This window comes from Notolepis coatsorum (genome assembly GCF_963971535.1).
Source record: "Notolepis coatsorum genome assembly, chromosome: 20".
Classification (NCBI taxonomy): domain Eukaryota; kingdom Metazoa; phylum Chordata; class Actinopteri; order Aulopiformes; family Paralepididae; genus Notolepis; species Notolepis coatsorum.
The window spans coordinates 75,036,258-75,060,017 of NC_140184.1; the positions used below are offsets into that span (position 1 = coordinate 75,036,258).

The 23,760-nt window shown below is 44.0% G+C and overlaps 1 pseudogene across 1 annotated transcript in view; it reads right to left on the bottom strand.

The window, feature by feature from the left end:
* The window catches only part of LOC311247335 (synaptotagmin-9-like), a 216,319-nt pseudogene that overhangs the window by 191,895 nt on the left and 664 nt on the right, over nt 1-23,760 (bottom strand). The gene's annotated exons all lie outside the window — the stretch shown is intronic.

A 23,760-nucleotide genomic window follows, 5' to 3' on the forward strand; every position in this document is an offset into this window, starting at 1 on the left:
CTGTTTAGGGCCAAATAGCATTTCAATTTCTTTCCAATGTGTCTCTCTCTCTGTACACTGTATATTGACTGTAGAACGGGAGCTCTCTCTCGCTCTCTCTCTTGCTATATGTTGACTGTATCATGCCCAGCCTCGGGCAGCGCTATTATTTACGAATATGTTGACTGTATGGAAAAAAATAAAAATAAAAAATTATATAATTTTTTTTTTTTTTTTTTTACCTTTTGGGGGGGGGGGGGGGGGGGGGGCTCGAGTTTAAATCTCGCACAGGGCCTCGCATTTCTCCCAGGCGGCCCTGACTGTACCCATTCTGCAATCTGTTAAATAAAGTTTTCATTAATTCATTCAACATGCAGCCAGATAGCTTTCTACTCAACGCACAGAGAGGAGACTGGTATCTATCTTCTTGTCTCTCTCTGGAGAAGACGGTAAGCTATTTTCCAAAATGTTGGAGTTTTCCTTTAAGTGAAAGTATGGGTACCATCTCAAAATTGTACTCAAGTAAAAGTCAGAGTATCTGGCTAAAAACACACTCGAGTAAAAGTCAAAGTTTCTACTTTTAAATGTACTTAAGTAGTAAAAAGTAAAAGTAAAAACCTTTTTTCTGAGTGTCTATTCTTCTGATAGCAGGTGTTTAATCAAAGATCCCCACTTTCTAGTCTTGCACAAGGACCAATCAGCAAACCTAATACTACTTGAGTAAAGTACAAATCCCCAAAAACAGTACTTAAGTCAAGTACTTTACACCCCTGTACACACACACATACACACACATACACGTCCCTGATATATATAGTAAGGTTGGGTATGGACTCTGTGGGAGAAGACTGTTACAGGGGAACAATGGGTTAACAATGGGTTTCTTATAACTACCTGCATTTCATCGGAGGGCGTTGTCCGCCATAGAGGCTGGTTGGGTTCAGAGAGGATATGTTAATGCTTTATACCAGAACAGTTGTTGGACTTTGCTGAGAAGACATGCCGTTGCACTCCAGTTTAACTCCAATAGAAAACAGCAAGTAAACAAATTTGAGTTGTAACAATGATATTTTCTTTGTTAATAAATGTTTAAATATAATCTATTCATGGTGTAATTTTTTACTGGAAAAAGTAGCACGCATATATGGGGGTAAGCTGTTACTTTACTTGATATTTGAGCTTCACTGCAGAATGGTGTATATTGTGTACAATGTGCAGAGTTTGACACTAGGCTGTTTCACATTTATCTGCTAACTGATGTGGAAACTTGAAGCATCCAGGTCACATACACTGAGAATAAAGATAAGATAAGATATTCCTTTATTGATCCCCTTGGGGAAATTCAGGCATCATAGCAGCATGGGGGAAGTGGGGGGGTACAGGTAGTAAAAACGTGGTTTTTACTACTTCAGTGAGGTAGAAGACGGCATGTAAACGGAGGGACATGCCAATACTGCATTGGTAAAGGGAAGGGTCCTTAAATATTTGTTTTGTATTACTAATCAACCATTTCCTACTGTATTTCTGGTAATGTACAGTCATAGGCAGATAGTGGAGTAGCTCTGGCAGATTACTAGGTACACAGTACATTTTGCAAAGTAAATTGTACTCAAACTGAGTACATTTTACTTAAACTGAGTAAAGTTTTACTCAGTTTGAGTCAAATGTACTCAGTTTGAGTCAAATGTACTCAGTTTGAGTCAAATGTACTCAGTTTGAGTCAAATTTACTCTGCGGAATTCTGGTAGTTTTTCTGGGGTGATTCCGGCCCAATGCTGGCAGTGTTGGCTAGGCTTCGGGCAGCCGGAACTGGCCCAGTGTACTTGGGCCGATTCCGGGCAGTCAGTCATTCCGCATTATGGGCCGATTCCGGCAACCGGACATGGCCCAGTGTGTTTGGGCCGCATCTGGGCTGCTTCCGGCAACCAGACCTGGACCGCTTCCGGCAACCGGACATGGCCCAGTGTACTTAGGCCGATTCCGGGCAGTAAGTCATTGCGCATTCTGGGCCGGTTCCGGCAACCCCGGACCTGGACCGATTCCAGCAACCGGACCTGGCCCAGTGTACTTGGGCCGGTTCCGGGCAGTCAGTCATTCCGCATTATGGGTCGATTCCGGCAACCGGACTTGGGCTGATTAATTTCTTCCGGCATGCCGGATACGGGCCATTAATGGGCCAGAACTTTTTGGCCACCTGGGTATTAGATATATGAGTTTTGTTTGTTTTGCAGCTTGGAAATAAATGATTGATTCATTGTGACAGCCAAACGGATGGATCAGAATCTTTATTATGTGCGCGTAGACTAAAGCTATCCCCGGAGTGGAAGTGGCAAATAAGAAATACGAAATTGTTTGTAAATTGCCACTATACTAAGTACAAAAACGAATGCTGAAATTAAAGTATTTGGCCTGAAAGAAGAGGACACGTTTGCTTCACCCAGGACCCAGAGAGAAAGAGTTCTGCAGGATTCCAACAAGCCTGATTCTACAAGATACTACGTGGTCGTGAGTAACGTTGCATTGCGCAACACTGAACTGTGAATCCCGCTGGGATATTATAAGCTTGAATGAATTAAACTTGGATCCGACGTCATTGGGGAAGGCCTACCAGGCGTGTGGCTCTGATTCAGTTTATTCTCCGCTGTTGTTATGTACCACAAGCCTGATCACTCCTGTGTCAGTGTGCAGGCAGGCCTGATCACTCCTGTGTCACGGGGCATGCAGGTGAGGGCTGCCAATTAGCCAATTAGTGCTGATTGGTTACCTGCTGGGAGTATCTTTAAAACCAACCCTGGTAACACACATGCAGGGTCGGTGCTTAGAGGGAGAGCTGTCACATTCTTCTAGTCCGTGTCCGTTGGGTTTACATTAGTACATTAGTTTACATTTACATTAATAGTTCCTTGCTATAGTAGCATTTTGAGTTAATACACAGGTTTTGGTGTCGGTTTTGCACATAGGTTGCGTGCCTTTGAGCCAGGGTCGTAACAGCTGTGGATACATTTGTTTGACCATAGCGCACAGACTGTGTTTCAATTGTGTTTCACAAGCAATGGAATATCAGTCGTTCATAAGTGCTTTTGAACATGGTATCGAGTCCAACACGGACATCAGTAGGGACAGATTATATTATCTGGAGCAATATACCACTGGCCAACCAAGAGAGCTGGTATGCAGCTGCCAGCACATGGATCCTGCAAGAGGATATGCTGAAGCAAGGCGACTCCTGGAACTGCACTTCTGTGATAAAATAAAAATCACAAGCGCCTATATCCAGAAGCAGGGCCGCCTCAGGGGGTGTGCGAGCAGTGCGGTCGCACAGGGCCTCGCGGGAAGGGGGGCCTCGCACAAAAAAAATAAAAATAAAATAAATAAAAATATTTTTTATTTATTCTTTTTTTTATTATTTTCTTTAAAAAAAAAATCTTTTTTTTGCGAGGCCCCCCTTCCCGCGAGGCCCTTTTTCATCACATACCTAAAATCTAGTTTTGCTTATATGCTTATATATTTCACATTAGACACGTTTGTAGAATGTGTCTGACTTGTTCCTGGCATACTCACTATTGGAGCTATGGGGCTCTGCAGCAGACATACTATTGGTTTCAACGAAGGGAGGGGTTACATGTGTACAGTCGGCCAGCGTGCGTCAGATGCGTTTGACTATTTCGCGCGTGCAGCATTGGAGGTTATGCTTATGCCAGCCAAGACGAAGAGGACGGTCGTTCCGACTCATTCGGCAGATGGACTGAAGATGAAAGTTGTTGCATGTTAGACAGTCAGGCTAGCCATTTCGGCTTAGCTAAAGGCAGGGACAGCTAGTTAGCTTTAGCTACGTTATAATATCGAGTGCTAACGTGTGGTTCAGTCGGGATAGCCATGTGTCGGCTAGTAGCTAGCTTAGCTAAAGGCTAACTAGCGTTAGCTAACCTAGAGAGAGCGCGTGCAGCATTGTTATGCCAAGATGAAGAGGACTGTCGTTCGGCAGATGAACTTCGTCAACTCCACGCGGTTGTCTCCATCCTCTTGGACGTTTGGTGAGTTTTTAATGCACTCTATTCTATGCCCGCCGTTGATATCTCTCTCTCTCTCTCTCTCTCTCGGGCCGGCTAGCTATCGTGGCTAAGGCTAACGTTATGTTGGCTAACGTTATGTTGAGCCAAGCGGGCCGGCTAGCTAACGTAGCTAACGTTATATTGAGCCAAACGGGCCGGCTAGCTGTTGTAGCTAATGTTATATTGAGCCAAAGCGGGCCGGCTAGCTAACGTAGCTAACGTTATATTGAGCCAAACGGGCTGGCTAGCTGTTGTAGCTAATGTTATATTGAGCCAAGCGGGCCGGCTAGCTAACGTAGCTAACGTTATATTGAGCCAAACGGGCCGGCTAGCTGTTGTAGCTAATGTTATATTGAGCCAAAGCGGGCCGGCTAGCTAACGTAGCTAACGTTATATTGAGCCAAACGGGCCGGCTAGCTGTTGTAGCTAACGGTGTGTACCTGGTGTCAGTACCTGGCTACTCTATTTGCAGTTAGCCTATTTAGCTGATGTCGGCCGTTGGCTCCTTGCTACTTTGTTTTCTCTGGTATAGACCCTCTTCTCTTTGGATTTAAGTGTTGATCTTTGTCCTTTTGGATCTATGTATATTCATGTTGTCTTTGTGAAGTTATCTTTTCCTTCTGTTTTGTTCTTCCATTAAAAGTTGAATATCCTTTAGGGGCTCATCTTAGCTGTCTTGCTTATCTCTCTCATACATGCTCTCTCTCTAACACACACACACAGACATGCTCTCTCTCTCTAACACACAAACACACATGCTCTCTCTCTCTCTATCTCTCTCTCTTTCTAACACACACAGACATGCTCTATATCTCTCTCTAACACACAAAATGACATGTTCTCTCTCTATATATTTCTCTCTCTTTCTAACACACATATACATGCTCTCTCTCTAACACACACACACAAACAGACATGCTCTCTCTCTATCTCTCTCTTTCTAACACACACAGACATGCTCTATCTATCTCTCTCTCTTCAATTCAAATGGGCTTTATTTCACATTCTTGTATTTCTCCCAGTAGGTATGGGAGTTTTGAGTTATTGTCCATGTTTTCAAAGTCTCTTTGGGTGTTTGCAATTTGTGGGAAGTATGTGTCTTGGTATAGTGGGCAGGTTGTTAAGAAGTGGAGCTCGGTTTCAACCTCATCTTGTGTGCAGTGGGTCTGTCTTCGCTTGGGAGCCAGGTCTGCCTATGGCGGCCTTTCTCGATGGCTAGGCTGTGCTCGCTGAGTCTGTACCCAGTCAAGGATCTTCTTAGTATTGGGTCAGTCACAGTGCTCAGGTATTCTTCCACTGTGTACTCTCTGTTTAGGGCCAAATAGCATTTCAATTTGCTCTGGTTTTGGGTTGTTTCTTTCCAATGTCTCTCTCTCTCTCTCTCTCTCTCTCTCTCTCTCTCTCTCTCTCTCTCTCTCTCTCTCTCTCTCTCTCTCTCTCTATCTCTGGCCTTGCTCTGGTGGAGGGTCAGGGGCATTGCCGGGTCTGTGCAGCGATAACACTGTATATTGACTGTAGAACGGGAGCTCTCTCTCGCTCTCTCTCTTGCTATATGTTGACTGTATCATGCCCAGCCTCGGGCAGCGCTATTATTTAAGAATATGTTGACTGTATGAAAAAAAAAAAGTAAAAAAAAAAGATAAATTAACCTTTTAGGGGGGGGGGGGGGCTGTCCAGAAGGCACTGGATTGGGCTGCTATCAAACCTGAGGATGGGGCAGCACTACAGGCCTATTCATTATTCCTCTGTGTGTGCTGCAATGCTATGCAGACCCTACAGTACATGCATGAACTGGACAATCCAGCCAACATGAGAATGGTAATTTCTAAGTTACCCTACAGGCTCAGAGATGCATGGAGATCGGTAGCATGCAGCCATTATGAACGGACCCTGCAAAGAGCAAGATTCACAAACCTGGTTGACTTTGTGGAACGGCAAGTGAGAGTTGTTCTAGACCCAGTATTTGGGAATATTCAAGAGTCTACTCCAAAGGTACAAGGCCTTAAAACAAGGCTGGGTAACCCCCAGCATCAATCCAAGTCACCCGGAAGCAAAGGCAGGAGCAGTTTTGCTACATCAGTGACACCAGTGGAAACGGAGAAGCAAAAGTCGGATGGCAAAGTCAGTTCAAATGCATTTTGTAAGCCATGCTTATTTTGTACTGGAGAACACACCATGCGCTGTAAGTGCTGTAAGAAAATTATTCTGAAGCCTCATAAGGAGAAGATTGAATTTCTCAGGACAAAGGGAATCTGCTTTGCATGCCTAATAGAGGATGACATCTTTTCGGGATTCCCACGGGATGGGAGTCAATTTCACTTTGAATCCCGTGATTGGGCCGGGAGTAAAAGTCAACGGGAGCAGAAGGGAGTGGGAACTATGACAACAACATCAACAGGATTTGGACGGGAGTAGGGATGTCCCGATAAAAAATGTTTGCTCCCGATCCGATCCCGATTATGTGATTTTGATTTTTTTATCCCAATTTCTCACATTACATTCACCCTGAATGTTGATGTTATCCAGGTGAAAAGTTAACTTCATTCAAGCGAGGCATTGCTAATCTAAAAACTCCGCCTCCAACCTGCTGCTTTATGAGAGAAATGGCGCCACCGTCTGTAAAAATCAGGTGACTGCAAGTTCTGCAACTAGTGGATGTCCCTCATCCTTGACATAAATCATTTGATGTATAATTAAATCAAAGGAAATGCGTTTGTTTTGGCAAAATTCTTCTGCTCTGTGTGACAATAAATAAATTAATGATGATATGCAATTTAAAACTAGTATGAGTTTAAGACGTGAACATGGTCATGTTTGTTGAATAAAAAAAAATAAGTTAAAAAAATATAAAATAAAGAAAAACTAAGGCAGACATCAGGGCTGTACAGCGTGCTATGAAGAAATCGTTCTGTGCGATGAATGAATTTACTGCACTAGCACCCGTGCGATAGGCATTTGGTTCATATCGATACTCTTATTTTGACAATCCTGTGGCAAGTCTCATTTCCGCCCAAGCGCAGCTCCAGCAGTTGAACGACAACAGCGTGCTATGTTATGTTAGAGTGCGCATTTTGCGACCAGGAAATAAGTCCCTGCCTGTAACGCTTGGTGTACTATTGAAGTAGAGAACACAGTTTAGCAGACAAGGGAGGATAAACGAGGTAGAGACGAGGGGTGAAGCTTAAAGAAGGGATATTTACTACAATCAAAACTACAAAACAAAGGAGGCACAGCCGGGCTGGCTCTGTAACAAACACGGACTGATCACAAAACAAACAGAAGAACGATCTCACTGACTGGACAAACTCACATGATAGGACAAAGGCACGATACAGGAACAACACAGGGTACTGGAGGAATGTCGCCACAAGGAAGGGAAGACAGACAAGACACCTAAATACCCACACTAATTAATAATCAACAACACCTGGCCAACACAGAATCACAACATACACAATGACAGCAAAGCAATGACAAACTAAACAACAACTAGACACTACTGCAATGACACACAACAACAACAACAACAACAACAACAACAACAACAACAACAACAACAACAACAACAACAACAACAACAACAACAACAACAACAACAACAACAACAACAACAACAACAACAGGGGAGTAACATTACACATAGACAGGAGTGGCCCAAGCCAATAAACAATTAGACACTATGTCTATTACTTGGAACCACAGTAGAATAGCCACCTGTACCAATTGGCTAGTCTGGCCACTAGAGGGTAGGAGACCAATGTCAGGAGGAGAGCAATGTCCAATGTTATTCTCCTGCCGGTCAGCAGGACCGGCTCTTGGGTCGTAACACCTGCCTGTTTTTCCCTGCAACGCTTCCAATGCATCTTACATGCTTTGCATCCTGACCAAAACTAACTAGTTAGCTGCTACCAGGTAACTAAACTAAGCTAACCCGGCTCAGAGGCAGAGAAAACAGTGAGGAAAGGCAGTGGCGAATCCTCCTGGAAGCCAACGGAAGCCAGGCTTCCCTATTATTAAAATAAGAATTAATATGAAATATGGAAGAAATAAAAAAATATATATATATACATTTTTTTTTATATAGTTTACAATAATAATAAAAAATCATTATTTTTCATCTCTGTGTTATAATTTATTTTTTAGAAATGTCTCCCTCTTCTCCTTCTCACTCTCTCTAACACACTGTCAGACTCACTGAGGCAGTCACTGCAGCAGAGGAGAGGAGGCAGAGGGGATGTGTCTTTCTCCAGCTTCCACCATGTGATTCATGTATGTGGAGTCCAAAACCAATACTAGCCAATAAGATTCAAGCTTACTAAAAGCCCTTCCCACACCTTAAAACGGGTCCGTCAGCAAACTAAGTACTCTAGCCTCTGCACATTTGCCGCCCTGGAGGTGTGGGAAGCGCTTTACTCAGCTTGAATCTTATTAAATCTAGCCCATGGAATAGTATAGCTGTATGTTTACACTTGAAATGTGTATTTTTATTTAGTGTGCATTTTTATTTTGTCACAATATTATTTGGCTTAAATATATATAAAAAAACACATTTTTAATTTAAAAGAAATTGGCATGCCCAGTTATTCTACCCACGCGACGCCACTGAGGAAATGGCGGGGGAGCCTCAGCCTCTCTCTGTCCCTCTCTCTACGTCAATGATTTTAAGTAGGTGAGGTCAAAGGAGTTTGATAGTATTTACTGAGGATGGCCAGATAATGTTGATATTTAAACATAACAAATATAATACATAATAAATGTATACATGATTATGCAACATAAAAAAAAATTAGGAACTGTTTGGGAGAGGGAGGTAGGGAGGGGTTTTAGGTTGTGTGTTGTGAGTTCCAAAAAATTTAAAATAGTTATTTCAAGTTTAAAGCTCAATATATCAAAACGTGACACTTTACAGTGAACATGAGGTCTATTTGTATTAAAAACAATAGATTGTCTGGAAGAGCTACATTTTTTTTTTCAAATAATATTTTCGTTGTATACCTTTTTTGAGTTGATCTAAATGTTACTGACTGTGTTAAATGGGCTTATGATATCGTCTCATATCGATTGCAGGCACCTGCATCGTATCGTATCGTGGCAGACTTTGTGATATCGGCAAATATCGTATCGTTGTCCAAAGAATCGATATCGTATCGTGATGAAACTGGTGATTCCCACCCCTAGTAGTCCTAGAGTCCATACATCCAACACCAAATCCCATAATTCCTTACATGTAACATGTCTGGCTGTGTGACGTCAACTTGTCAGCATGAAAATGACAGCCAAACATGGCACTGCAACTAAATAACACAAATATAATAGGCACATTTGTGACTGTTACAAATATAACACGTTTTATACTTGTGCTACAAGATTTTGGCCTGTGCTACAAAACTATCAACCTCTGTAGCACCAGTGCTATGTGGAAAAAAAGTTAACGTACAGTCCTACAGACATGATGTGACCCATGTACTGCATATTTTATACTGAGGAAGAAAAACGGAGCAGCATTGGTAAACGGGAGTGGGATGGGAGTGGGATTCTATAAAAGTTTGGCTCGGGATTGGGACAGGATTGGGATCAGTCTGTGGGAGTGGGAGGGAGTGCGATTTTTTTTTAAACTCTCACTTGGGATTGGGATGGGATGGGATTATTTCTGTGGGAGTGGGAAGGAGCAGGAGTCAAAATCCACTCACATGTCAGCCTCTAATACCTAAACAGAGAACACATGAGCAAGTTGTGTAGGAATCGCTCTTGTCAGCTCAAACACTCAACTCTCCTGCACATAAATAGAACAGACAATCCCAGGAAGGAAGAGGGCACCACCACAGCTACAGCTAAAGGTGAGGAAGTTTCCAGCACCCTGGTCTCACTGCAGGCTTGCAGGCTTACCGGGGCCGGAGGAAAGGAATGTGCTCTAGCCATTCTGCCTATCCAGGTTAAGATGGCTAAAGGAAGAAAAGTAATCAGAACATATGCGTTCCTGGATCATGGAAGCTCTGCTACCTTCTGTACCGAGAACCTGATGAATAAGCTGGATGCCAAAAAACAGAGATACTGCTCAGGACAATGGGCCAGGAACGGCCTGTGAGCAGTTACAGATTGGATGGGCTGGAAGTGAGTGATTTGGAAAGCAATAACTTCTTTGCTCTCCCTGAAGTTTACACACAGCTTGCTATACCAGTCTCACAAGAAAACATACCAACACAAGAGGGTCTAAAAGAATGGCCTTATCTGAAAGACGTACCTCTGACTACTATTGAGGAGGAAGTTGGACTGTTGATGGGGATTAATGCTGTCAAAGCCATGGAGCCATGGGAAATAATTAACAGCAAAGGAAACGGGCCCTATGCAGTGAGAACCTGTCTCGGATGGGTGGTTAATGGTCCCCTGAGCGGCAGCCTGCCCATTGACAAGCAGGGTCGACCACGTACAACGTCAAACTGAGTCACCATAGCGAACCTGGAAGAACTTCTCATCAAACAGTACAACCAAGACTTCCCAGAACGAGGCTATGATGAGAAGGCCGAGCCGTCTGCAGAGGACAAGCAATTCCTGGACATTGCAGCTACGTCCATCACATTGAAGGATGGTCACTACCAACTACGATTGCCATTTCGCAAAGAGGACGTGAATCTGCCAAATAATAGAAGGATGGCAGAGCAGCGAGCCACAAACCTCATTAAGAGATTCAGGAGGGACGAGGCATACTTTGCTGATTATAAAGGGTTCATGAGTGACATCCTGGATAAGGGGCATGCCGAGCGGGTGCCAGAAGGACAGCTTCACAGAGAAGATGGAAAGGTGTGGTACAGTACATACCTCACCACGGTGTGTACCACAAGAAAAAAGGGAAAATTTGCGTGGTATTCCACTGCGCTGCATTATTCCATGGGACATCTCTCCATAATGAGTTACTACAAGGGCCTGATCTCACAAACACATTACTGGGTGTCATCCTTAGATTCCGCCAGGAACCAGTAGCTGTCATGGCAGACATTGAAGGGATGTTCCATCAAGTCCAAGTAACGGAGTAAGACGTTGATTTCCTGCGCTTCTTGTGGTGGCCCAACAATGACTTCAGCCAGCCATTAGCTGAATACAGGATGACGGTCCAGCTATTCGGAGCGGTCTCATCACCCAGCTGTGCCAACTATGCACTCAAGAGAACAGCGAATGACAATGAGGGTAAGGCTAGTGATGATGTCCTACGCACCATCCGTCGGAACTTTTACGCTGACGACTGCCTCAAGTCGGTTCCGAATGACAAGCAAGCCATCTCCCTAACTCAAGATCTCAGAGCCGTCTGTTCTACTGGTGGGTTCAGACTTACGAAGTGGATCAGTAACAGCCGTGCTGTTCTGTCTGCCATTCCAGACAAAGATAAAGCCAAGGAAGTGAAGGAGCTCGATCTCGACAGAGAAGAACTACCGGTGGAACGAGCTCTCGGAATCCAGTAGCATGTGGAAACCGACACCTTCTCCTTCAAGACTGCTACAAAGCAACAACCCTTAACCAGGAGGGGTATTCTGTCTGTGACAAATTCTGTTTACGACCCCATGGGATTCCTCGCCCCACTGATTCTCCCAGCGAAGAGGATCATGCAAGATCTTTGCAAAATTAATTATGGATGGGATGACAGGATCCCAGAGGCCTACCCTCGGTCATGGCAGAGATGGTTGGAGGATCTAGGCAAGCTTTCAAACCTCCACATCAGCCGTTGCCTTAAACCCAGTAATTTTGGAAAACCACACACTGCACAACTACATCACTACAGTCATGCCAGCGAACACAGGTATGGTACAGCTAGCTACCTGCGACTGACCAACCTCAAAGGGGACGTCCATATTGTCTTTGTCATGGGCAAAGCACGGGTAGCCCCACTGAAGCAGATGACAATACCCAGAATGGAGCTGGCGGCAGCAGTGGTCGCAGTCCGCATTGATAAAATGCTGAAAGAGGAACTGGAAGTGGAACTTCTGGAATCTGTCTTTTGGACAGATAGCACGTCTGTCCTAAAGTACCTCAACAACACAACCAGTCGATTCCAGACATACGTTGCAAACCGGATTTCGACCATCCGAGAACTGTCTGACCGATCACAGTGGCGCTATGTAAATACAGCAGTCAACCGTGCAGATGACACGTCACAAGGCCTGACCATGGATTCTTTTCTCAAATCCAGTCGATGGTTGAACGGCCCAGACTTCTTACAGAGGCCTGAGAAATCCTGGCGAAAGTCCCCTGAGGAGCTGCCTGCCCTCTGTGAGGACGATCCAGAAGTTAAGAAGAGCACTATCACGTTCAGTACAGCCGTGATGGATCATGACAGTGATCCCATTGCCAAGTTTATCAAGCACTTCTCATCATGGGATAAGTTAAAGAAGGCTACATTATGGTCTTGAAGTTCAAAGATACACTTCAGAATCTAAGCCTCAAAAGAAAGGAGCTGCAGGCTGCAACCTGCACAAAGAATCCAGACCAGAAACGACAAGACCATCTGGATGACCAGATGAACAATACAAGAGCTCAGCTAGGAGCTCAGCGTCTCTCAATTGAAGATCTTGCGCATGCTGAGGAGACACTCGTATGCTACGTACAGCGTTCAGGATGAAATATCTGCACTGAAGAAAGAGAATACTGTAAATAAAACGAGCACCATTTACAAACTGGTCCCAATGCTACTGAACGGCGTGCTGAGAGTTGGAGGAAGAGTCAGTAGAATGGCGATGCCAGAGGAATCCAAGCATCCGGCTATCCTTCCTAAAACCAGCCATTTGTCCCATCTTCTACTGAGCCATATACACATGGTTGTAGGCCATTCTGGAAGAAACCACATGCTTTCAAGCCTTCGCCAGAAGTACTGGATACTGCGAGCCAACTCTGCTGCCAGGAAGATCGTCAATGACTGCATTCTGTGTCGACGATCTAACGCCACAGTGAAAGAGCAGAAGATGGCCGACCTACCAAGGAATCACATTTCTCCAGACCTGCCAGCATTCACGTATGTGGGAACAGATTATTTCGGGCCTATAGAGGTGAAGAGAGGGAGGAGCCTGGTCAAAAGCGTACTCTTTACGTGCCTGGTGAGCCGTGCCGTTCATCTCGAAATGGCATACTCCTTGGATTCTGACTCCTGCATATCAGCACTGCGGCGGTTCATCTGCAAAAGAGGTAAAGTTAAAGAGATGGTATCAGACAACGGAACCAATTTTGTCGGAGCTGAGCGGGAGTTGCGGGAGGCACTTTCCAACCTGGACCACAGCAAGATCCAACATGCACTGCTCGACGAGGGAATCCAGTGGACATTCAATCCACCCACTGGCTCCCACAACGGAGGCGTTTGGGAGCGACTAATACGGTCAATAAAGAAAGTGCTGTACTCAGTACTCCGCCAGCAGACCCTGGATGACGAGAGTCTCCAAACCGCCCTATGTGAAACTGAGGCCATTCTCAACGACCGTCTTATTACCACCGTCTCCGATGACTCCAATGATCTTGAGGCTCTGACCCCGAACCATCTACTGCAGTTGAAAGGAAAACCCATTCTACCACCTGGTTTGTTTACAAAGGATGATTTGTACTGCAGAAGGAGATGGCGGCAAGTCCAGTACATGGCCGACCTCTTCTGGAGGTGATGGAAAAAGGAGTACATCCCTCTGCTTCAAGAACATCAGAAATGGAACCAAGTAAGGAAGAACTTAGCCCCAGGGGACGTGGTCCTCATTGTGGATGATTCATCACCAAGAAATTCCTGGCTCATGGGCAAGGTGGAAGAGACAATGCCTGACAGCAGAGGGCATGTACGCAAGGTAAAGGTCAAGACCAAGTACAATATCCTAGAAAGGCCCATCAGCAAACTATGCTTGCTGAAAGAAGCATAGTTTGCTTCACTCGCTTTCGTTTTTTCTTCTTCGAGGGCAATGCCCGAACCTTTGTTACGCTGATGGACTACACCTTTTTGTGGATTATATAAATGAAATATGAAAACGAAAACTGATAATTTGATTGACAAGTCATGATATTATTTACACTGATTATGTTATTGTAACTATTCTTATGATTTGAAACTATGTGTACTTTCCCTTTAAAGAGACCTACCTGAGCTATTAACCTGTATGGTTTACCTTGATAAGGGGTGGTGGCCTGTGTGGGAGGGGTGGACCGGGAAGGCAAACAGTTTTTGTACCGCACTGCACGCAATGCACGCATGTACCGCATGTATTATGAGTTTTGTTTGTTTTGCAGCTTGGAAATAAATTATTGATTCATTGTGACAGGCAAATGGATGGATCAGACTCTTTATTATGTGTGCGTAGACTAAAGCTATCCCCGGAGTGGAAGTGGCAAATAAGAAATATGAAATTGTTTGTTAATTGCCACTATAGCCCCCGCAAATGTACAAACACCCCCTCCCACCCCCTCCTAATTTACAGTTTCCTCCCCCTCGTATGTATATATTTTCTGTTAGGATTTTCTGTTAGGATAACAGTACTGTATATTTGCATATCTTGTATGTCACAAATGTAACAGTACTGTATACCTGTATGTTATGTATGTCAGAAATGTCATGATATATATCTGTATGTCATGTATGTCATTAATGTCATTATGAATTGAAAATGGGGGACCCTGATGTAAACAAGACGAAAGTCTTTCTCTGGTCTGCATCCTCATTACAATTGTGTGTATTGAGCCGCACTGTATTGTACCCATTCTGCAATCTGTTAATAAAGTTTTCAATCAATCAATCAATCAATCAATCAATCAATCAATCAATCAATCAATCAATCAATCAATCAATCAATCAATCAATCAATCAAACCTCCCGAAGTATGGAGCTTATGACAGTAGCATTTACCATGACCAATTTGTATTGAAACTAATTCCTTACTATTATGTACATAAAACCCCAAATTACAAAGTTAGAAGGCTGTTGTGGATTTGGGTTTAAGTGGCTTTAACATGTAATCAATCCAGGTGATGTTTAGCAGCAGAGTCCCTCCTGAGTGTAATCAGAGCCGGGCAGCACTGAAATGTGCAATAATCTTCTTTTGGCACTGATCATATACAATATGAAAATAAAATATATGATCTGATGATGATGTGAAAATAACATCCATGGGTAGAGGCGGACTGATATCATGCATTATCCCCGGGTATAGTATAACCAAGGAAACCAGTGGCACAGCCAAGAGCACTGCCAAGAAGAGGATTGGCCCAAGGCTAGGCAGTGTTTACACCGCACACAGGCATCCCATCGATCTGTGGATAGCAACCACTGGAGACTCGACAGTATTTCTAGCTCTGTGATTTTGGAGCGTGTTGTGGATACAGGCTGAGGGGTAACTGACCCCAGAGATCTGAAGCCATCGATCCTGAGGCCGCTGTTAGCTTGGCAGGCTACAGTGCAGATCTATAGACACCTGGAGGGATTCAACAGAAACTGTAACACATACAGTAGAGCAGGGGACCAGAGTTCAGAGGTCGCAGTCATCAAACACCACCGAGTGGGAGGCAAAGCGCTGCTGGGAAAGCAATATTGTTGTACCTGCGCAGCCGTAGCTCTCATCTGTCAAAGTCCCTCGGGAAGAGTGCGACAATACTGTGGGAACATGACCACAGCGCTGCCTCATCCAGGCGTTAGGAGTCTGTGCCTGGAGGAGCTTACAGCTAGGGCTGCAACAATTAGTCGACATAATCGACGACGTCGATCATAAGAAATCATTGACGGGGAATTTTTGCGTCGATGCGTCGTATAAAAAAATCAGAGACGCAAATGTAACTGCAATGCACTACAGGAAGTGCTGGGGGCAGTATGGTTTCCATTGTCTGACTGCATTCTGCAGTAACGGCCCGGGTAAGAAGAAGAAAGAATGCACCCTGGAGCTTCGGAACATGGGTACGTTTTAGATAGTTAGCCATAGTATTGTATTTTTTACGTTAGCTTACATGTTGGAAAACAGAACGTCTCATGGATATGGATAATGCTTGCTAAGCGAACTCTATTGCTTTGGCTTATAGAGGCTGCGGTATGTTGTATGTTGTATGTAACGTTAAACAGTGCCAACCAAGCTTACAGCGTTGCTGCACGCTATTTCAGTTATGCCGAGGCTGTGTTGTATGTAACGTAACGTTAGCTAAACAACAGCGCCAAGCTTACGGCGTTGCTGCTTTTATATATACACATATACTCAATGTGGCAGTGTGTGTCACAATCTTACTTAGCTAGTCAGTCTGCAAAAACATGACACTCTGTGCTAACGTGAGCTGTCTGTAGCCTAGCCAGCCAAGTTCCAACTAGCTTTCCCATGGTTTAACGTTAATGGCATTATGCAGTACACCATCTAAAATAAAGTTTCACACACACACACACACACTCCTCTCACACACAGCAAACAAAAGACCTAGAAGTCTGTCTGATCCGTCATCCTCCTCTCCTCTCCCCCTACAGCTGTTCCACGTCACCCTCTTGGACCAAGTTACAGCCCCATCAGCCGCGGTGCTGGGGGCAGATGCTGCTACTTATTTTCTCTTTGTTTACATTTAAACACTTGCACTTTCATTTGTATTATTTAATTTATTTATTTTGTTATGATTGATTGTTGTATTGTATTTATGTTATTCAAATACATTTTGATTTAAGCAAGTTGCTTAAGATCCAAATTCAAATGTTTCATGAGTCATTATTTAAATCAGCTATGGGATCATCATGTTATGCTAAGCTAACTGTTAAGGCAGAGGGACTGGACAACAGGGTGACCTTCACAGGTGTGCAGACTTGAGCATGTGAGGTAAAACATGCACCGGAGCCCGGAGAAGGAGCCGCGCCCACAGGAAGCAGAGATGGAGGGTGTGACAAAAATAATCGTTAGATTAGTCGACTAATCGGAAAAAAAAATTCGACAGATTAGTCGACTACCAAAATAATCGTTAGTTGCAGCCCTACTTACAGCACATACAGGTTTCCCAGGCCAAGGGTCATTGGTCCTCATGATCAAACGGACTTATGAGACAGTTATGAACACATTTCTTTGTAACTCCACTTACGAACGTCTCTGGATGATTTTGGCTCGAGCGGTTTCTTTTGGGTTATATACTAACTAGGCTATACTACAGGTTATATACTAACTAGGCTATACTACAGGTTATATACTAACTAGGCTATACTACAGGTTATATACTAACTAGGCTATACTACAGGTTATATACTAACTAGGCTATACTACAGGTTATATACTAACTAGGCTATACTACAGGTTATATACTAACTAGAGAGAGAGAGAGAGAGAGAGAGAGAGTCACCCCCACCCCCCCATGTCACATCTGCCGGAGATCAGAATTGGAATCAGCTACCTTCATGCCAGTGTTCTCTCTCTCTCTCTCTCTCTCCCTCTCTCTTTGGGGGGACAGTTTCCAAAATCAAACCTCTAATAGGCTATACACTAGGGGTGTAACGGTACACAAAAAACACGGTACGGTACGTACCTCGGTTTTGAAGTTAAGGTTCGGTACAGGTTTTCGGTACAGTGGGGGAAAGTTTGGCTTTCCATGTTCCACTCAGGGGTGATGTAGTGTGCAGCAGGGGCGGGGCTAGGGGGTGGCTACTTGGGCTCAAGCCCTGAATGTATTCTGAAAAGCCCCGAATCTATTTTCCAAAAAAGAAAATTATATATTCCCAAAAAAAAAAATTTATATATTCAGATCCTAATATGAAAAACGATGTGATTTAATGTTCTATGTCTTACCTTGACTTTTTCTATTTTACTGCTATCTATTTTATGCTTTATGTCTGCACTTTATGCATTGCTCTTGATCTGCCAATGTTTATGTGACATTTTATGCCTGTCCAGTGGCGGTTGGAATGCCCCACGGGCCCCGAGGCGAGATTGACAGCTCGGGCCCCCCCCCCCCCCCCCCCCCCCGATATTTATTGTGTTATTAAAAAAAAAAAAAAAAAAATCCAACATGAAACAAAACATATCACAATACAATAATAATACGCCAAATGTATATACTCTCTTTTCTGGACTCTTTTCGTATCACAAACAGTACTGTATTTGCAAATCTGGTATGTCATGTATAGATGTAGCACTACTGTCTATCTGTATGTCATTATGTTATAATGAATTGAAAATGGGGGACCCTGATGTAAACAAGACGAAAGTGTTTCTCTGGTCTGCATCCCCTTAACAATTGTATGTATTGAGCTGTACTGTATTGTACCCATTCTGCAATCTGTTAAATAAAGTTTTCATTCATTCACCATGACATGTTTAGGTATTTGGCCAGATCCAGCTTGTCTGTGATGAGAGTGTTTTCTGTCTTTATGATTGACTATCATCATTAGATATTTCAGTTTCGTTATTACAGTAGCTGGCTAACAGTACGTTAGTTGACTAATACCAGAGTCAGAATTGGGTAATATGCCGACTACTGGCAGTGATGCGACCTATGTTACCACATAACTTTTGTCATCTCTGGTACTATGCAGTGCACTATGCAAAACGGCAAAGAGATAGGTAACGTTCGTTAAGTGCCAAATTACCATCATCATGATACACCCTCACATAATTCACAAAGTGTTCACGTGCGCCACCCATGTGGTAACCTAGAAATACCATAGATTGTGGCTAGGTGGTAACGTATATGTTTTCTATGATCACTATGAATTGAAAATGGGGGACCCTGATGTAAACAAGACAAACGTCTTTCTCTGGTCTGCATCCCCTTAACGAGCCGTACTGTATTGTACCCATTCTGCAATCTGTTAAATAAAGTTTTCATTCATTCATTCATTCATTCACATTACGTTAGTTAGCATCCAAGCTAGCGTGATAACGTTAGTAGTACTAGTTAGCTTACCTGCAATAATGTTGTCATCGTCCTGGACAGATAAGACTTGTTAAATCATAATATATCCACACTTTGTGCTGGTCCTCGGTAAATGTCCCCTTTAGCTGCTCGGCGTTGTCGGATTTTAATACACCATGGTAGCGGTGGTGATGTGGGGGACCCTGATGTAAACAAGACGAAAGTCTTTCTCTGGTCTGCATCCCCTTAACAATTGTATGTATTGAGCTGTACTGTACTGTACCCATTCTGCAATCTGTTAATAAAGTTTTCATTCATTCATTCATGTTTCAGGTGACTTATTATGTTGAACATAGCTTGCGATATTTTTATCTGATGTCGCGTTCACGTTACGTGGGAAGAAGCGGAAGAACCAGAGGACATCTCGTTGCTACAACTAGGAAGCCTTCACGCATTGACTCGATCAAAACGCCCACATCCATACTTCCGCAATTCGTGACGCGAAGTGGGAGATATCGGGGTCTATAAAAAATCCCATATGTCCTAGTAGGAATTACAACTAGGAGGCTGACGTGAATGGTTTTTCCCAGTCGGAAGCTGGTTCTTCCGATTCTTCCCACGTAACGTGAACGCGACATCAGAGAAAAATATCACCTCCGCGCTGCTTGTGAGATTTACGTGGCTACGTCACAGCCAAGGAAAGGGAGCGCTGGATTTGTGCAAAACGCCCTGTTCCTAAACCACACGCTATCAGTCGTACTCGTACCACAGTACTGGCAAAACGGGAGGAGCCTAGAATCAAAACAAACGCACCAGTCCCAGTTGCCGTTACCACCAGTTGTGTTCGATCCAGTCCCACACGCGAACGGCAACTCCATTCAGTCCCGGGCCTGGGCCCGGGGCCGGAGGGGGGCCCGGGGCCCGGGCCCCCCCTCCCGCCAGACGGTGGGCGGGCCCTAAGGCAGCTGCCTCCCCAGCCGCGCCTATAGCTCCGCCCCTGTGCCTGTCTTTTTGTACTGCTGTAAAGCACTTTGAGCTGCAATTCTTGTATGAAAGGTGCTATACAAACACAGTGTATTATTATTATTATTATTATTATTATTATTATTATTATTATTATTATTATTATTATTATTATTATTATTATTATTATTATTATTATTATTATTATTATAATAAATTATTATAGTTTGCTTCATTAATTAAAGGGTGTGAATTTAAGTGTTCTCTAGTGCCTTTTGTCGGCTTTAAAGTGGAAATGAAGCAGTGTGATAAATACATATTCATAGCATCACATTAGTATTTAGATAAGCCACAGAAGAAATCACGTTATAAAAATAAGCAGTTTCTAAGAAAAAACGATTTGTTGTGTGCATTTCTGAAGCATTTAGCATTATGGGCGCGGCCATTTTGTTGCTGACGTCATGCCACTGGTTGGGTGTATACACGGCTGGTTAGCTGCCTATAGTGAATGGGTCAGTCAGTAAATAAAATGTTGCCTACAAAACAACGGGACCGCGGTGGTTCTGTTTGTATTGCTCCTGGCTGTTCAAACTAATTTTACCATGTGAGAGAGAGGAAAGTTGGTTAATTTCCACAAACTACCAGTGAAAAAAACAGTGTTGTTGGCACGTTGGCTCAGGCTGGCTGCACTCAGGCGGCGCGACCAGCCTGTTGGACAGGGAAGGAGGATCTGCAGCGAACACTTCATTGCCTCGGATTATGTTGTTGGGGTGGGATGTTTGTCCAGAAGACCACTAATCAGCTGAAGCCGGACGCGGTTCCCTCAGTCTTCGACAGACAGACCGGCGTTAGCTCTCGGGAGCGATCGCTAGCTAGTTGGCACCAGCCGGGGACCGGAGTTAGCTCTCGGGAGCGTCGCGGAGCATTCAGCCTGCTGGCTACCTAGATCCACTTCAACCAGCCGAGCGTCGGGAGCTCCAGCAGCTTGTTGATGTGCTAATAGCCTGGAGCCAGCTACCGTTAGCTTGCCGAGGCTATTAGCACACCGACAAGCTGTGTAGCCAGCTACCGTTAGCTTGCAGAGGCTCCAGCACACCGACAAGCTGTGTAGCCAGCTACCGTTAGCTTGCCGAGGTTCCAGCACACCGACAAACTGTGTAGCCAGCAGGCTGAATGCTCCGCGATGCTGGTTGAAGTGGATCTAGGTAGCCAGCAGGCTGAATGCTCCGCGACGCTCCCGAGAGCTAACTCCGGTCCCCGGCTGGTGCCAACTAGCTAGCGATCGCTCCCGAGAGCTAACGCCGGTCTGTCTGTCGAAGACTGAGGGAACCGCGTCTCGCTTCAGCTGATTAGTGGTCTTCTGGACAAACATCCCACCCCAACAACATAATCCGAGGCAATGAAGTGTTCGCTGCAGATCCTCCTTCCCTGTCCAACAGGCTGGTCGCGCCGCCTGAGTGCAGCCAGCCTGAGCCAACGTGCCAACAACACTGTTTTTTTCACTGGTAGTTTGTGGAAATTAACCAACTTTCCTCTCTCTCACATGGTAAAATTTGTTTGAACAGCCAGGAGCAATACAAACAGAACCACCGCGGTCCCGTTGTTTTGTAGGCAACATTTTATTTACTGACTGACCCATTCACTATAGGCAGCTAACCAGCCGTGTATACACCCAACCAGTGGCATGACGTCAGCCATGACGTCAGCAACAAAATGGCGGCGCCCATGTTGAAAACAGGGATATTATATTTGATTTTTCAGACAAATAAGATAGATTTCACATTTGATTATAGAACCCTGTCTTACACAAGGTACACAACAAACAAACTAGGATCACATTGCTCACTGCTTCATTTCCACTTTAAGGTGGTGGTATTGTGGTGTCGAAGTAAAAGAAATCCTGTCTGGGCTAAGCCCCGGATCTCCTACAATCCTAAATCCGCCCCTGGTGTGCAGTAACTAATTGTACGTGTAGGGCTGTCAACGAATATTCTATATTGAAATTAATATATATATTAATTTTAATAGTTAGTATATTAGATTGTGAAATAAAACAGCCCCCGGTGAGCGGTCGTTAGTGGTTAACATACTGTTGTATTCGTTCTGTACACTACACAGCCGTTCTGTATGGTACGGTATGGTACGCACTGAAACGGTTCGGTTCGGTACAGATACGCGTACCTTTACACCCCTACTACTGTATGCACGCTTCGTTATATAGTCTATAGTATCCACACACACCATGAGTGACGGTGATTCACATAGGTCAGTCTCTGTGGTAGATGACAAACTAAATCTGCCATGGACTTTTAAAGAACCAGTGCAATGGTGTTAATTTGGTCAGAAAAAGCTAATTTTGGAATGTTAGTGTTATATATAACATATAGATGTTATAATAACTATAGTGCACCCTCTCTGAGAACAGTAAACTCTGGGTATGTCGAGGGGGCGTGGTCCTCTGTTTACTGACAGGAGATGTCAAGTTAGTATTATAATACATACAGTTACCTACATACATACTAGTTCATGAGACCGGTGAGGTGTGTTGCTATGGGGATTAACATTGACAATACAGTGTCACTGTGGTTGCTGTGGATGTTTTTGAGACACACAAAAAGAAAATATGAAATTCTAGCAAAGTAGTTTGATTGCTTATTGTTTGTGGACTGTAGGTGATATTATATCCATTACAACTATAGTGACATACAGACTGAGGGGCATCAATCAGAGTAACCAACCCCAGACAGTAGATTATGCAATGTTTTCAGGGAAGTAGATTCTAACAGTTCTAACATTTTGGGCAATTTTATATCAAGATACCTTCTGTTAAAAATGCAATGAGATTGTAAAAACACGGTAACCCTTTCACTGCCACACGACAGAAGGTTACCCCTTATCCGCGGAGCTAATGCTGCTAATGATGGAGCATCGCCGTCGGTTGTGTGATAGTGAAGGGCTAACCTTCTGTATTGTCACAGTGAAAGGGCTAGCCTTCTGTATTGTCACAGTGAAAGGGTTAACCTTCTGTATTGTCACAGTGAAAGGGCTAGCCTTCTGTATTGTCACAGTGAAAGGGTTAACCTTCTGTATTGTCACAGTGAAAGGGCTAACCTTCTGTATTGTCACAGTGAAAGGGATAACCTTCTGTATTGTCACAGTGAAAGGGCTAACCTTCTGTATTGTCACAGTGAAAGGGCTAACCTTCTGTATTGTCACAGTGAAAGGGCTAGCCTTCTGTATTGTCACAGTGAAAGGGTTAACCTTCTGTATTGTCACAGTGAAAGGGCTAGCCTTCTGTATTGTCACAGTGAAAGGGTTAACCTTTTGTATTGTCACAGTGAAAGGGCTAGCCTTCTGTATTGTCACAGTGAAAGGGCTAACCTTCTGTATTGTCACAGTGAAAGGGCTAACCTTCTGTATTGTCACAGTGAAAGGGCTAACCTTCTGTATTGTCACAGTGAAAGGGCTAACATTCTGTATTGTCACAGTGAAAGGGCTAACCTTCTGTATTGTCACAGTGAAAGGGTTAACCTTCTGTATTGTCACAGTGAAAGGGTTATCGCCTGAAGAGCGACACGGGAGCACACGCCCACACTATTGACGATTAGAATATTATATTAAATAATACAATAAAGGCAATAATCCATACCGTGGGTTTAATAAAGCATATACTCCAATTTTTGGGGGAAATGATTGAAATGAATGACCAAAAAACACGGAGATGTTTCATTGTGACTCACAGTATTTAAAACACGCACCGTGCGCGTGCTTATGCCCCGCTAAAGCGTATGTACACGCACGACGAGACCACCGCAACAAGTTACGCGCAGCGTGCACGGACCCGGTTGTTTCCTCCCGCGGTAGCCTACACACTACTCTATATGTCCAAATCTCCCAATCAATCAATCAATCAATCAATCAATCAATCAATCAATCAATCAATCAATCAATCAATCAA